At 48.6% G+C, this 13,617-nt stretch overlaps 1 protein-coding gene across 1 annotated transcript in view; it reads left to right on the top strand.

The window, feature by feature from the left end:
* Positions 1-13,617, top strand: part of TTC6 (tetratricopeptide repeat domain 6) — a 1,171,050-nt gene that overhangs the window by 704,884 nt on the left and 452,549 nt on the right. The window lies entirely within an intron of this gene.

Raw genomic sequence — 13,617 nt, 5'->3', positions numbered from 1 at the left:
GCCCTGCCCTGTTGATGGGTAGCATCGCCTTTCTCCCCTCCAGAGCAATACAGAGCCTGTGTCAGACTGTCTATTCAAGGTTCCCTGAAGTCCAATTCTATTCCATGGACAGCACTAAGTCCTTGCTTTAGACTAAATCATTTGCCCAAAGTGAAATGCCACCATGCCAGACTTCAGACTCAAGATCTCCCGCTCAAAGGTCCAAAATACATCCACTTCTTACGATATGCCCTAATAATTCTTCCCCTGCAGCCTCCTTCCTGCCTAAACACCCGCTCACTTCACAATGGAGTAGACGCATACGATTTAAAGTGAGTGGAAACATCATGCTATATCTTGAGCATACCTCCTGTGCCTTCTGGACCGCCATCTCCCCAACTGCATAATTTGAGCCTCTTTACATTTCCCAGCAAGGCCTCCTTCATGGCTACTCCAACCCGTTAGGAGTCTGTAGCATGTTCCTTGAGGTTTAACTCTCCATTGGCCATTTCCATCCCCTCGTTAATTGGACAGAGTGAGCCGGCTTCATGCTTAAATCTCTCCTCTGTGCGATTTGCCTCCTTTCCACTATGTGGCAGATAAGTCGGGTGCACTGTTCCCCCCACAGTGCTCTGCTCCTAGAAATATTAGAAGCAGCTGGCTATAGATCCCCTACAACGGAAAGGGGAAGTGGATACAATTAAAAACACATGCTGATCTTCATCTTCAATTACTTGCAAAAACCTATTGAAAAATAACCAGCATCAGTACTGCTTACTCTCTCCTATACTCTGATTCCCTTCCTCAAGTCACTCGAAACCCTAATCTTCAGGACACACCTGTTACTCCTCTGCTAACACTTAGAGGAGATGTCCTTGTACTGGAGGTGCTGTTGAATCTACCATAGTCAGGGTTCTTAGCTCTTAACTGGTTCACGTCCCTGCTTGTTTGCTTCTAATAATAACTTCTCTTCACTTCTAATATTTCATTTATTGTCTATTTATACTACTCCTAAGTTCAGTTCTCATGAAGGTTTTTGGAATCTCCTGCGTAGTTCTCTTACAGTGTTACGATCCGACACGGACTTCTAAACTAGGCGCTTCATTCTGTTACTGCTCGAGATCACCGCACACTAGGCGCTCCTTTATTCCGCGCCCGACTCACTGCCGTCACTGCGTGCAATCGCCATCTGAACTCTTTGCTCTTCTCGCAAGGTCTTGCTACTAACTTTGGGACACGCATGCTTGCCTGACGTGTCTCTTGCGTGCCATCTTAAGGTCAGGCGGTTCGTGCTGATAAAGATACATGCTCCCTGAATCTTGTAAGGTACCTCAGCAGCTGATTACACCTTCTTCTTGCCATGGGTTTAGTAGTTGCTGCCTTTTATTAACTCCTGGCTCCTGTGTGTTGACATATATTTAACTACAAGAACTTCATAGTCGCTTTGTTAAAAAATAGGCATTTATCTATTACAACTCTGTTTACATTTTTAAACAAACAAGTTTTCTCAATAGACAAATGGTTTTTTAACACAAAAAACATATCTCTATATTTTAGGCTATAACAGCGTCCTGATTATTTTCTTCTTTTGACATCTGTTCTACTTCCACCAGTTATAGGACGAGTAGCTCCTTCTCCTGTCTTCCTAGTCTCACCTACTTGTCTCAGTTTCTTCAGGAGCTTTTCAAAACAGGCCTTGTTGCTTCAGTTCCAACGATGAAAGGTCATTTAGAATGTTGACTCTGCCTGGGTTGATCTTCCAAAGTTCAGAATCCTCCATTTTGGGTTGTGCTGGTTTCTGATGCCTATATCCAGAGTTAAGGATACCTTTCTTCCCAGAACCCGGTAGTTACTGAAACACCTCCCAATCCTGTGCATGTCTGCTACTCGCCTAGGAGCCCTGCCAACTCTCCATGTTTCCACCGCATTAGTAGAAACATGTAAATGCCGCCTGCAAAGGACTCTTTTATCAGGCGATCATTTCCGGTTAATTCAATAGGAATTGTTGCCACACAGTACCACGTGAATCCACAAAAACTGTAAATGTATTAGATTTCCCCAATTCCACATATTTGTCTAATATTAACTAAAGTCTAAAGCATTGGTCATTTGTACCGAATACCTTCCCTAAAGCCCGCCTGTCGGTGGTCAATAAGATCTTTTGAGACAGCCCACTCTTTGGGATGGCTTAAAACTACTTTGCCAAATATCTTTCCTGCTGAATCCAATAGAGAGAGGGGCCTATAATTGGACAGACATTTGCAGCACCTTTTTAACTTATATATGAGTTTGTACACTGGTTTTACTGTCCAGAGTTCCTCATTCTGTGTTACTCCTTGAAGCTATGATCTGAGCCATCCTAATAGCTAGTAAAAAATTGCTTGTCTTTACTTCATGTACTGTGTTTCATAACATGCTACTTATCTCCTCGTGCTTGCGTTTTATCACATGCAGATTTTCTCTTCATGCTCAAGTGTTACTCTTGTTTTATTCTAAACTGAATTATATACATATTTATTTATGTTTTAATCCGGTCTTTAGTTCCAGGAAAGTAGATGGAGTCCAAAAACGGTTTGAGCTGTCCTCTATGGAATTACACGGTTTTAGTCTTTCCCCGGCGGCGGGTGTTGGCGCAAGCAACAAAGGAGCCGCTGTACACTCCCAGCTCAACGCCGCAGTGTGATGATGGATGCTCGTTGCCTAACCTGTCCTCAGTCCGCCATGTTAAACCCAGGCATGCAATTCTCTCCCCAATTACACTCTGATTTTCGATTCTAAATCCTTCTTGCTTTTAAAAACAAAAGTCTGTGGTCCTAATGTTTTTCTCTGCGCATGTAGCCCGGACTTCCCGCAAAGCACACAGTTAGATGAAAGTTGCTTCAAACAAAAGGTGGGTAATTTCCTCCCTTAATACATACATAGAATCGTATTTAATAACATAACCCAACTTTCCTAACATAGGGCTACTACCTACAAGTTACACAAGCCAAAATGTATTATTAAGTGATTAGTAACACTCCTTCTAATGAACTAATATTTAAATAGGTGCGTGCAGCCAGGAATGAAACACAGACACAGAAGAGACATGTTGGTGGTTACAAACCTTTATTTGAAAGAATTGGGGGTTGGAAAATACCTCACTATCTCTATTCTAGGAGGAATTTCCCAACCTCAACCAAAAAACAGAGTCTGTCCAATGTCAAGATGTCCAAACAAAAGTATGTCCTGTGTCCGTAATCCTATTCTGGCCCACACTCTCTAAAGTAACTCCACAGTGCAAAGGATACTTGTTATTCACAGGTGCTCAAATGTTCAGGTTCAACACAAAAGTTCAAATCCAACACAAAGACTTCAATGAACAATGTTCACAGTTCCAGGGAACAGCTTCCTTTCCCAGTTTCCTAGCATCTATTTTACCAGTTCAAAAATAATAATCCCGTTCCAAAAGGAATACCTTCTCCCCTTGAGGTATTCACTTTTCTTGGGCCATCTTCTCCCTTCCCGTGGTTTTCTCTTCCTTTTTAATCCTAGCAAATCCTAAGGATATCTCTCTTCCTAAGGTCTCTTTCTTCTGGGCTTGTTCTCAACATTCCGTGATTTCAAGGGCATGGCCGTCCTTGACGTTCTTTACAATGGTTATCCATATTCGTCTTCACCTGGTATACTTCCCTGCCAGCACTTTCTTTCACATATACTTAACTTCACCGGGTAAACCTTCCTGCCAGGACTTGCTTACATAAATGCTTCACTTCACCTGGTGTGTTTGTCTGCCAGCACTTTATTACAGAAATTACTCGTTCTTTAAAGTTGGGGTTTACTAATCCATGAGTGGCTTTCTCTACTATAACTTTCACTCCTTTAATGGCTTTGCTGTTCACTTCTCGCTTTGTTTTCAAGAAGCAATTTACTTTCTTAGGCCCTCCGGTAACCCACTTGCTTTTATTAGGTTCACTGTTGGTTTCTGGCGTCTCCTCGCTTCGGTTCCCTTCAGTTTCTGTTACTTCTACGAAGCAACATTCACATGCTGGCAACCCGGTAATTCTCTTTGCTTCCCAGTGCTTACTGGTGTCTTCCAGCGCTTTGTCGCTCTCTCCTGCTTCAGCGTACTGGCTCCACATGTGCCCGTCAAGCATTTCACAGTTTATTATTTTATTTTTTTAAACAATTTTATTAATTTTATTTCAACAAACGATACAAACCACACCAACAGTGCAAATAATAATCAAATATACATTTCTGCGTCAAAGTCCACTGTTTCACAGATTACCCCCCCCACCGAGCCTACTCCCCCACATTTTCCGTTATTACATCCTGCAGTAGGGGTTGCTCTCCAACGTTATTTGTTGAATCTCGGTCGCTTGACTCTTCATGCGTGGGCCCAAATAGTTCAGCTATCAGTTGCCTCGAACCTAGTAAGGTTCCAGCCTCTTCCTCCTCCCCACCTTTACACGCTTCCTGCCACACCGTAGTTTCTGCCTCTGCCCATTTTTGTAGATCTTTCCACCACGTCTCCAGTCTTGGTCTATAACATGCCTTCCATCCCATAGCAATTCTTCTCTTTGCTAGAACATACGCCAGATCTTTCAGTTTGCTCACATGCTTAAGTTTACGTGGTCTGGGAAACCCTCCTATCAGGCAAGCCCATGCTGTATCCATGCACATTTTGATCCCTTTTTCATCCCTCTCTGTGCTATTTCTCCCCAGAATCTCTCGATAATTGGACATGAGCAAAACATGTGCACCATTTCTGCATTTTCTTCATTACATTTGGGGCATGATTGATGTCCTGCGTTTTTGAATTTGGCTATTCTTTGGGGTGTCATATACGCCCTGTGAGTTATGTATAATTGTATCTGTTGTAACCTGACACTTTTTGGTGATATCTTTGAGCTCGCTCCCACATCCCATCACTCATCAGGGCCTCTACTTCTTACTCCCAGTCCAGTCTAAATTGCACCACCTCCTTCCCCACTTTGGTCATTATCATCTCATATAATCTGGATACTTCATGTTCTCCCTCTGCTATGTCATATATCGTGTCTAAGGTGGCATCCGGTTCCTCTGCTAGTACCACTTCAGACCAGGTCTCTTTGATTCGCTGCACCACCCCATGATACTCGATATACTGCCCCGCATGTAACCCCGTTTCCTCCAGCAGCCCCTCAAAACCCTGTATATTCCCCTCCTGCCACACATCCCCTATTGTTGCTATTCCCACCGGTTCCCAGAGCTTTCTAATAATTAGTCTTAGTTGCTTTTCTTTTCCCGCCACAGCGACCAGTGGGATCTGCAGGGAGCACAGGGACAGATTCTCCATTAACTGACAGGCTCTCCGCCATATCTCCCACCCGAGCATCATCATCCTTGGGCGTCCTTCCATCTCCGACTTGGGCAACCATATCACCTCTCTTGAGAAGAATGGGGCGCAGTTCTTTTGGAACAATCTAGATTCTAAAGTCGGCTCCTCAGAGAGCCATTTAGCTACATATTGTAGTTGGCTTGCTATATAGTAAGTTTCATAATTTGGTAGTTTTATGCCCCCTTTCTCATATGAATTTTGTAGCTTCCATAGGGCCACCCTGTTCCTTGTCCCGTGCCATAGGAATTCTCTACATACGCTGTCTAACCTGTGAAGGCAAGCGTCCCCAACCAGCACGATCCTCCCCGCAATGAGAGACAATGATGGACTCTCCCAGGATGGGAATAAGGCCAAGACAAAGTGCGGGTGAGCGTAAATGGGAGTTTATCAATCAGAATAGGGCATGCAAAGAACTCTGCAAACTCCGAGTGCGCTCTGTCTGACAATAGCAAAGACAGGCATATATATTTACAAAAAACGTCATCAAAATCTACATACTATAGGGGGCACAAGTTCAATGGGATTGGGTGGTGATGACTAGCTATAGGCGCTGCTGCGATGTGGTTGGCCTTGGCTGAAGGACGTCACTGGTCAGCCTCGTGGGTTGGGCTGGGCCTGGCGGGTCGGCTGAGTTCATCCGGGCGGTGTTGTTGTGCAATTGTGGCCAGTGTCAGAGATGAATGTCTTTTCCTGACTTCTTTGCCCTAGGCCATGCACACCGCAGTCATTCAGTTATTGCAATGTTATCTTCTTTAGTAAATCTTTCAATGGGCCTCATTACGACCCTTGCGGAAATGGAAAAATGATGGCGGAAATGCAATACCGCCATCGAACACCGCTCGTTGCGATCATGACCCGTCACCGTAAAGTACGATGCCATTAGCGACACCGCAGTGAACGGCAACGCTAACTGCACCAAGTACGCGCACGCGCGCCTTGCAAAACCGGAATCACCGCCATGGCGCAACGGTACGCGAATTCTGACCCTAGCGGACATGTACTGAACGCCATCAAGCACGTCGTAAAGTACCATTCCGCCATGGCGAGAAATACGGCATCGTGAACCAACCGTAAATGGCCCACTGAGTGCCTGTACTCCACTCCCTGGCCACATTGCACAACTCCTGGCAGGCGCAATGTACTCACACTATGCAACCAGTGAAATCTACAATTCACCCATGCATGCCAACGTAGAAAAGCATGCAGGGGCTCAAAGCGCCCCGTGAGTGGGCATCCATGTACGGCATGTCACCATAGCCGTACTGACGCAGCACAGGCATGTGAAGGTACAATACATCAAAAAGAAAATCAAGAACACATGACACAAAACAACAGTAGTCCCCCATCGCTTGCCACCAGCGCAAGGCAACATCCAAAACAGCATCCTGAGGGGGATTGCACCAGCCCTGTACTCTTGCCAGTAAACAAACCAACCATCAGCAGAAGCATGTACCACACAAGTTGGCAGAGTGACTGAGCAGCCAGGCTCATCCCAAGAGGGGCCGATGGGAGCTGCAGGGCACAGATGGCATCAATACAGAAGCTATTCCAATGGACATGACCCCAGTCCCCCTCCAACAAACGCACGCAAACACAGTCACCTGTGACCAGCCACATTCTGAACATCCCATCATTCCACCAATCGACCTGGCTGACAGGCACCAGTCGGCCAAAAGCCAATCCCCCGCCCCTGAACAGCACATCATGTAAACAGTCACAATGGCAGCCCCTATCCGTGACCATACTGTGCTACGTAGGCAAACGCGGCCAGTACTGTACCACACAACTCAACTCAGAAGGCGGAACACAATGCAGATCATCTCGCAATACATACCGCCACAAAGCGAAAATCGCCACATCACCTGCAAAGAACAACGCAACACGACAAATATCGGAATACAATTTAAATGCACATCCAAATGACAAAGGCCCCACAGCAATTTGCAAAATAACACCAAAACAACCATCATCACCGAGGGCTGCATCTGCAATAATTGACCAGCTTCCACTTGTGTGACGCCCTGTACCATCATGGCACACAGGGCCTACATCAACGTTCCAAAAGGCAACATGGAAGCGGCAAGAACCACAGGTCCGTCCCATGAGGCAGGCACTAGTCGAGCTGAAAGGCCGAAATGTTGCACCTAGCCACCAGTACAGCGTAAGGGCATGTGGCCCATTGGCGATCGTCCCATAAGATCGAAATGGTGCTCCACTGATTCACCCGAAGCTGCAGGAGTCGAGAGTAAAAACCATCTGGAGGAGTGGCGTAGAGATGGCATCTGCAATAGGGCAGGAGATACCTGTCACCCAAAAGAAACACAAATTAACCGATTGCATTACGGGACTCATGATGCATTACAATCTTCATTCAACACACCAAATCCACACCCATATGCATGCTAGCCCACTCCAAAGGAATATACACACCCCTAAATCAGTATCGAATCATAACGAAATCAATCGAGCTAAATACACCATTGGCAACGTCGGTTACTGTGCATGCGTCCGTCAAGATAGAACCCATGACATGGGATTAGTAACGTGCCTAGACACAAGTGTATGAAGGCGCGTCGAGACAGGGAGGATCCGACAAGGGCAGATAGACGTATGTCCCACTATGGCAGCCTTGCATCACATAGCGCAGGGGAAGGGGAGTGATTCAAAAAACCCATGTACATGGCAGACCCTAAACGGAATCATCAGTCCATGCATCCATTCATCATTCCCTCATCCCGCAATGAAAACGCATGAATATTCACTCACATTATATGTGAAACTTCCATCGCGTCTGTGCGTAATGCAGTCCGCAAAAACCACTGTGCCCCTGGCCGGATCTGTAGTGTTGTGAAGCAAGATGGATTTGGGAACGTCCTGCCTTATCGTCCACTACGCTATTGCGCATCCCATTCAATTCATATCATTCATTGCCTGCTCGTTATGGGCCATGTCCCAAGGACATTCTACAATAGAACGTTACATTTCCAGCCAGACCTGTGGGCGTATCCTCGCCGCTACTTCAAAACCAAAAATGCTGGCCTTCGAATTCCTCACTTGCAACATTACGTCGAAAAGGCTTCTGTGAACGCTTGCATTCACAATTACATCAATGTAGTGCGGCTGTGTGTCATGATGCTAACTGGCTGCAATCACAAATGGGACGCCACGCCCGTCGGTGAAGTACGTTACTGTGCTGCATGAGGGTCGGCCATCGATCGAGCCCTACATACCACTGACTCTTCACAGGTATGTAAGCGGCTGCAATCATAGCATGTGTAACAATGGGAGCATAGCATGAAAATCAGTCAAAGTACATCACACTGCCATCGGGATTTGATACATGATTCCAATCCCAAGATGCCATGCGGCCAAATGCAGCCTTACGTGCGGGACGTGCTCGGCCAGAAGGGATAGCATCTGCCACAGAATCATTCAATCAGCACAGGTGGAGGCCATACAGGCCGACAGCACATATATAGCAGACCCAAACCCCTCCCACAACCACTCCCACTCCAAAATGCTACCGGCAGGACTAGCGATGTTGGGCCTGGGGGACCAGATAGCACTGCAAGTGCTACAACTACAAGAAGACGACGAACAACAACAGGTACAACAACCGGGCGCACAGGGGAGACGGAGGAGAAGGAGGAGGAGGAGGGCAAGGCAGGGTCAGCAAGGCCCACAAGCACTGCCACTACCACCACGCAGGCGGCCCGCAATCCCACGCCTCCGAGCCGATCCGTTCAACCTCACTGCTGAGCAGATCCACACCCTCTACCGTTTGGACCGGGACACCATAATCGCCATTGTGGACATGACACATGCTGACCTCGTGAGCATGATAGATAGCCCAACCGCCATCCCACCCCTACTGAAGGTGGTGTCTGCACTCCACTTCCTGGCCACAGGCACCTACCAGCACACAGTGGGACAGTTGCATGGCATTTCACAGCCACTGTTCTCACGGACACTCTTCCAAGTGCACGATGCCCTCCTGAAGCACGCCGACGACCACATCACACTACCACGCACGTACCAGGAGATTACCAACGCAAAAGTGGGATTCCATGCACTTGGCGGCATCCCGGGTTGCATTGGTGCCATCGACTGCACCCATGTTGAATTGGTTGTCCCACATGCCATGGAGGTCCAGTACCGCAACCGGAAACAATTTCATTCAATCAATGTGCAAATGGTGTGTGACTCCAACAAGATATTTACGCATTGTTGTGCCAGATTTCCAGGATCTACCCATGATTCTATGGTCCTGAGGAACACAAGAATACCACGCTACATGGAGCGACACGCAGGGCACAGATCCTGGCTACTCGGTGAGTCTCATTCCATGCATGACATCGTGGCCCATTTGATGCGTCAATGACCTTGCAGGAGGGGGGGGGGGCTACTTAGCACTATCATTCCACTGACACCCTTTATTCGTCTCATACAGGTGATGCCGGGTATCCACTGAAGAGATGGCTCCTTACACCAATCCGGAACCCACAGAACGAGCATGAGGAGGACTACAACCATGCCCACTCACGTACCCGTGTGGTCATTGAACAGGCATTCGGCCTACTGAAGGCTCGTTTCCGCAGCCTCAGCAGGTCTGGCGGGGCACTCATGTACAGCCATGAGAAGGTTTCTAAGATGGTCATGGCATGTGTCATGCTGCACAACATGTGCATACGTAGGAATGTGCCCATGCCCCCTGACGCTGTACTGCATGCACCTGAAGATGATGATGATGATGAGGGTGGGGATGTGGAGGCACCTCAAGGAGTCCATGAGGCACAGGATGCACGTGCAATCCGACAGAGCATCATAGATGCATGCTTCTAGCAACCACGCATGGTGCCTATTACACGGAAAGGGGACCTGTGGCACTGTGTGTGTGTAGTACAGGCACATTGTGGACTGTACGCCTATGAAGGCCTCGTACGCAAATATCAATGTCCACACATGTCATTGGATGATTATGAGATGCTGTATTGTTAATGTGATTTGATTTATACACCCTATGGACCCGCCACCCAGTGAAGCCCAACACACCCCCTCCACCCTACTACCTCCCCCCCCAACACCAGTGTCCAAATATGCATGCTGTCCGTGGTTGGACGCTATTGCAAGCCCCCTCTACGGGTATCAGGGGCACCCCTGCCCGTGGAGCGCAGGTTCCTGCCAGATCTGCGTTGGGGGCTGCCCTGGACGGAACTTGCCACGGATGATGTCTCTGCCTGCTCGCGTCCATGCATGTCTCTGAGGGTTTGTGAGAGCTCCGAGAGCACACGGCGCACAGCAGCAAGTTCAGCACAAACGTCTTTGGACGTCGCATGCAGTTCCCCCCTCAGGCTCTCGGTGCTTTTCTCCATTTGTGCTCTCAGGCTCTCGGTGCTTTTCTCCATTTGTGCTCTCAGGCTCTCGGTGCTTCTCTCCATTTCTCCCCTGAGGCTCTCACTACTTTTCTCTATTTGTGCCCTGAGTGTCTCGGTGGATGTTTCCATGGCTGCCCTGGAACCCCCGCATTCATTTGCATGGTCCTTGAGTAGCGTGGACACTTCCTGCTGTTGCTCGATCAGCAGGTCGAGGGACTGTTGCCTCTGCTGGGCCATGGACATTTGCGGTGGTGTGACAGGGGGGCTGCTCAACACATGTTGCCTTGGCACAGGACTTGTGGGGGTTGGCCAGTCGTCGTCTTCAGGGTGCCCCTGCGTGGTTTCGTCATGGTGTAGGGGATGGAACATGCAGGGGGATTGGGAAAGGTCATGGATGGTACCTACGTCGCCAGCACTGTTTTCCGTGTCGGAGCATGCTGGCATGACAGCTGTGTCACCTATGGTGCTGCTACCACCAGAGGCAGTGCCATCAGATACGTTCTTTGGGGGGACCTGTGGTGCTGGGGTTGTGGACTTGCTGGCTGCTGGGGTGCCTGTTGCAGTCCCCTCCAGTGTGCTGCCACTTGATTCCTGCTGCTGCCGTGTCTTGATCCTTGCACCTGAGGTGGAGGCTCTTGGGACGTTGGTCCTGGCCCTCTTTGCAGGCGTGCTGGTAGGGGTGTCCTGCAGCTCGTCGTTGGTATCGGACCCTGTGGTGGAGTAAAGAGGGGCGAGCGTTAGTTATGGGTCTGTCGGATTTGGAATGGCAACGTATCAAATGCATTGGGGTGGTACATGAGGCTGATTTGGGACTGGGCCTTGGAGGTGGTCTCATTTTCGTGTGGATTGAGGATGCATTCATTTGGCTGCCTGCAGTTAGGGGGTGCATGCTGCACATGTAGGGGTTGTTTATGGCATCTTGATTGATTTGTTTATTCATTCTGACTTTTAGAGGGCGCTGTCAGGGCAAAGTATGTATTGCACTATGGGGTCACATGGTACTGCACATGTTCGTGGTTTGTGGATTTCGCATTGTTTCTCTTGGCCAACCTACCTGATTCTCCGGATGTCGGCACTCCTTTCTCCATCCCTCCGACTCCCTCTATGCTCTCCATTCCTATGGTGGAGGCGCAGATATCCTCCCAGGGGGTCAACTTGATGGGCGACTCTGAACCCCCCCCGGTAGCTGTGGCGATGTTCCTGTTCGCAGAAAGTATGCTGCGTACGCGGATCCGCAGGTCGTCCCACCGCTTGCGACATTGCTGTGGCGTGCGGGGTGTTGTCCCCACCGCACTTACGCGCTGTGCCACCAGGGCCCATATGGCCTTCTTGTTGGCAAGGGCCGTCCTGGTCATTTGACTGGAGAAGACGACGGCGGCATTTTCCTGGAGGGTCTCGGTGAGCACGGTCAGTTCCTCTCGGGAGAAGTGTACCTGCCGCTTGCGGTCACACGCTTTCTTGGCTACCTTTCCCATATTTATTTTTTTAACTGGGGTTGCTAACGGGTTGGGATGTGTGTCAGGGTCGGATTTTTAATGGTTGTGTTGGGATTCGGTTTTTATAGTTGTGCGGCGTGCTGTTTCCCGTTCCGGCCACATGCTTTTACTTCCGTTTCCGTATATTTACGGTGGCCGTAATTTGCGGTCCCCGCTCGTTACGGTGACCGCTCATTACGGTGACCGCTAAGATGGGTGGCGGTATTGCACCTGGTGCAGCGTACGGCGGCGGTAAGGGCCGTTTTGGGGTCATTTCCGCCATCGCAGCCTTTCGGATTCCGCCATGGCGTAATGCTCGTGCCCGATGGGTCGTGATTAGCCGCACTTTGCTCCTTCGTGCAATGGCGGAAACGCTATTTACGCTGTTGCGGTCCGGTCAGTCACTTTCCGCCAGGGTCGTAATGAGGGCCAATAGGTTATTCTACAGGTTAATGCAACACAGGAGGAATGCACCTTGTGAGGGGTTTGATGGTGATTCATCAGTGCGTGGTTACCAGTGTCCTGTTGACCCGTACCATAGGTCGAGGGGCTGGGTCTCAGGGCATGGGACAGGCGGTACATGTCATCCTGTCTTGTTAGAAGTCATTATGAATGCGTTGCTGTAATGGTGCCATAATATTGGGTGTCCTAATTTTACAGGGGCCATTAACCTAAGGTGATCCGGTGGGTCGTGGGGCTTAAGAGGGGGCGCCTCTGGATTTGTGTTTTCAGGCGGAGGTTTACTGCTGGGCTGTAAATAATACAGGTGGCGGGCCGTGGCCTTGGGTGCTGCAGAGGGAACTACAAATCTTTGAAGTGGCTCCAGCCAAGTTGGGGGAGGTGGAGCCACGCGGCGCGGGCCTCTGCTCTCTCGTCTGGCAGGCTTCGCTGGGAGGGGGAGGGGATGGCCTTGCATATGCTCACAGAGGTACCTTCCTCATTTGTTGCCGATTTTAGGTGAAAGTATCATAAACATTCAAATAATATACAATACTAATTGAGTCATTCCGAAGCTCACATCTTAACATTGCTAATTCCTCTTGAATATAGCCAGTTCGAGCACATTACTTGTACACTATGTTTTAACAACTACAACATTTTGTTATATGCATATACATTCGCAGTAAGTGAGGTAGTAGTGAGGTTGGTGGAGCGCATAGAAACGACTCGCCACTATACGTGACGGTAGTGGCACATAAGGGGCTTGTGCATACACACATGAAGGGTGCATTTTCGTGCACCCTTTACATGAGCCCTCAATATGGTTGCATTTGTCTTTCTCTGCACTCTAGCAGCATTAGTTCGGTTATGGCGCGAGACCGTGGGGTCTAATCTTCTCAATGATACACATAACAAATAACCCCCGGGACACTTTTATTATTTGTACATAACTGCAGTGATGTGGGTGCTTCATTGCTAATGCCATATG

Source organism: Ambystoma mexicanum, chromosome 14, assembly GCF_040938575.1.
Source record: "Ambystoma mexicanum isolate Mex_15411 chromosome 14, UKY_AmexF1_1, whole genome shotgun sequence".
In the NCBI taxonomy this organism is placed as follows: domain Eukaryota; kingdom Metazoa; phylum Chordata; class Amphibia; order Caudata; family Ambystomatidae; genus Ambystoma; species Ambystoma mexicanum.
This window is presented reverse-complemented; position numbering and strand designations above follow the sequence as displayed.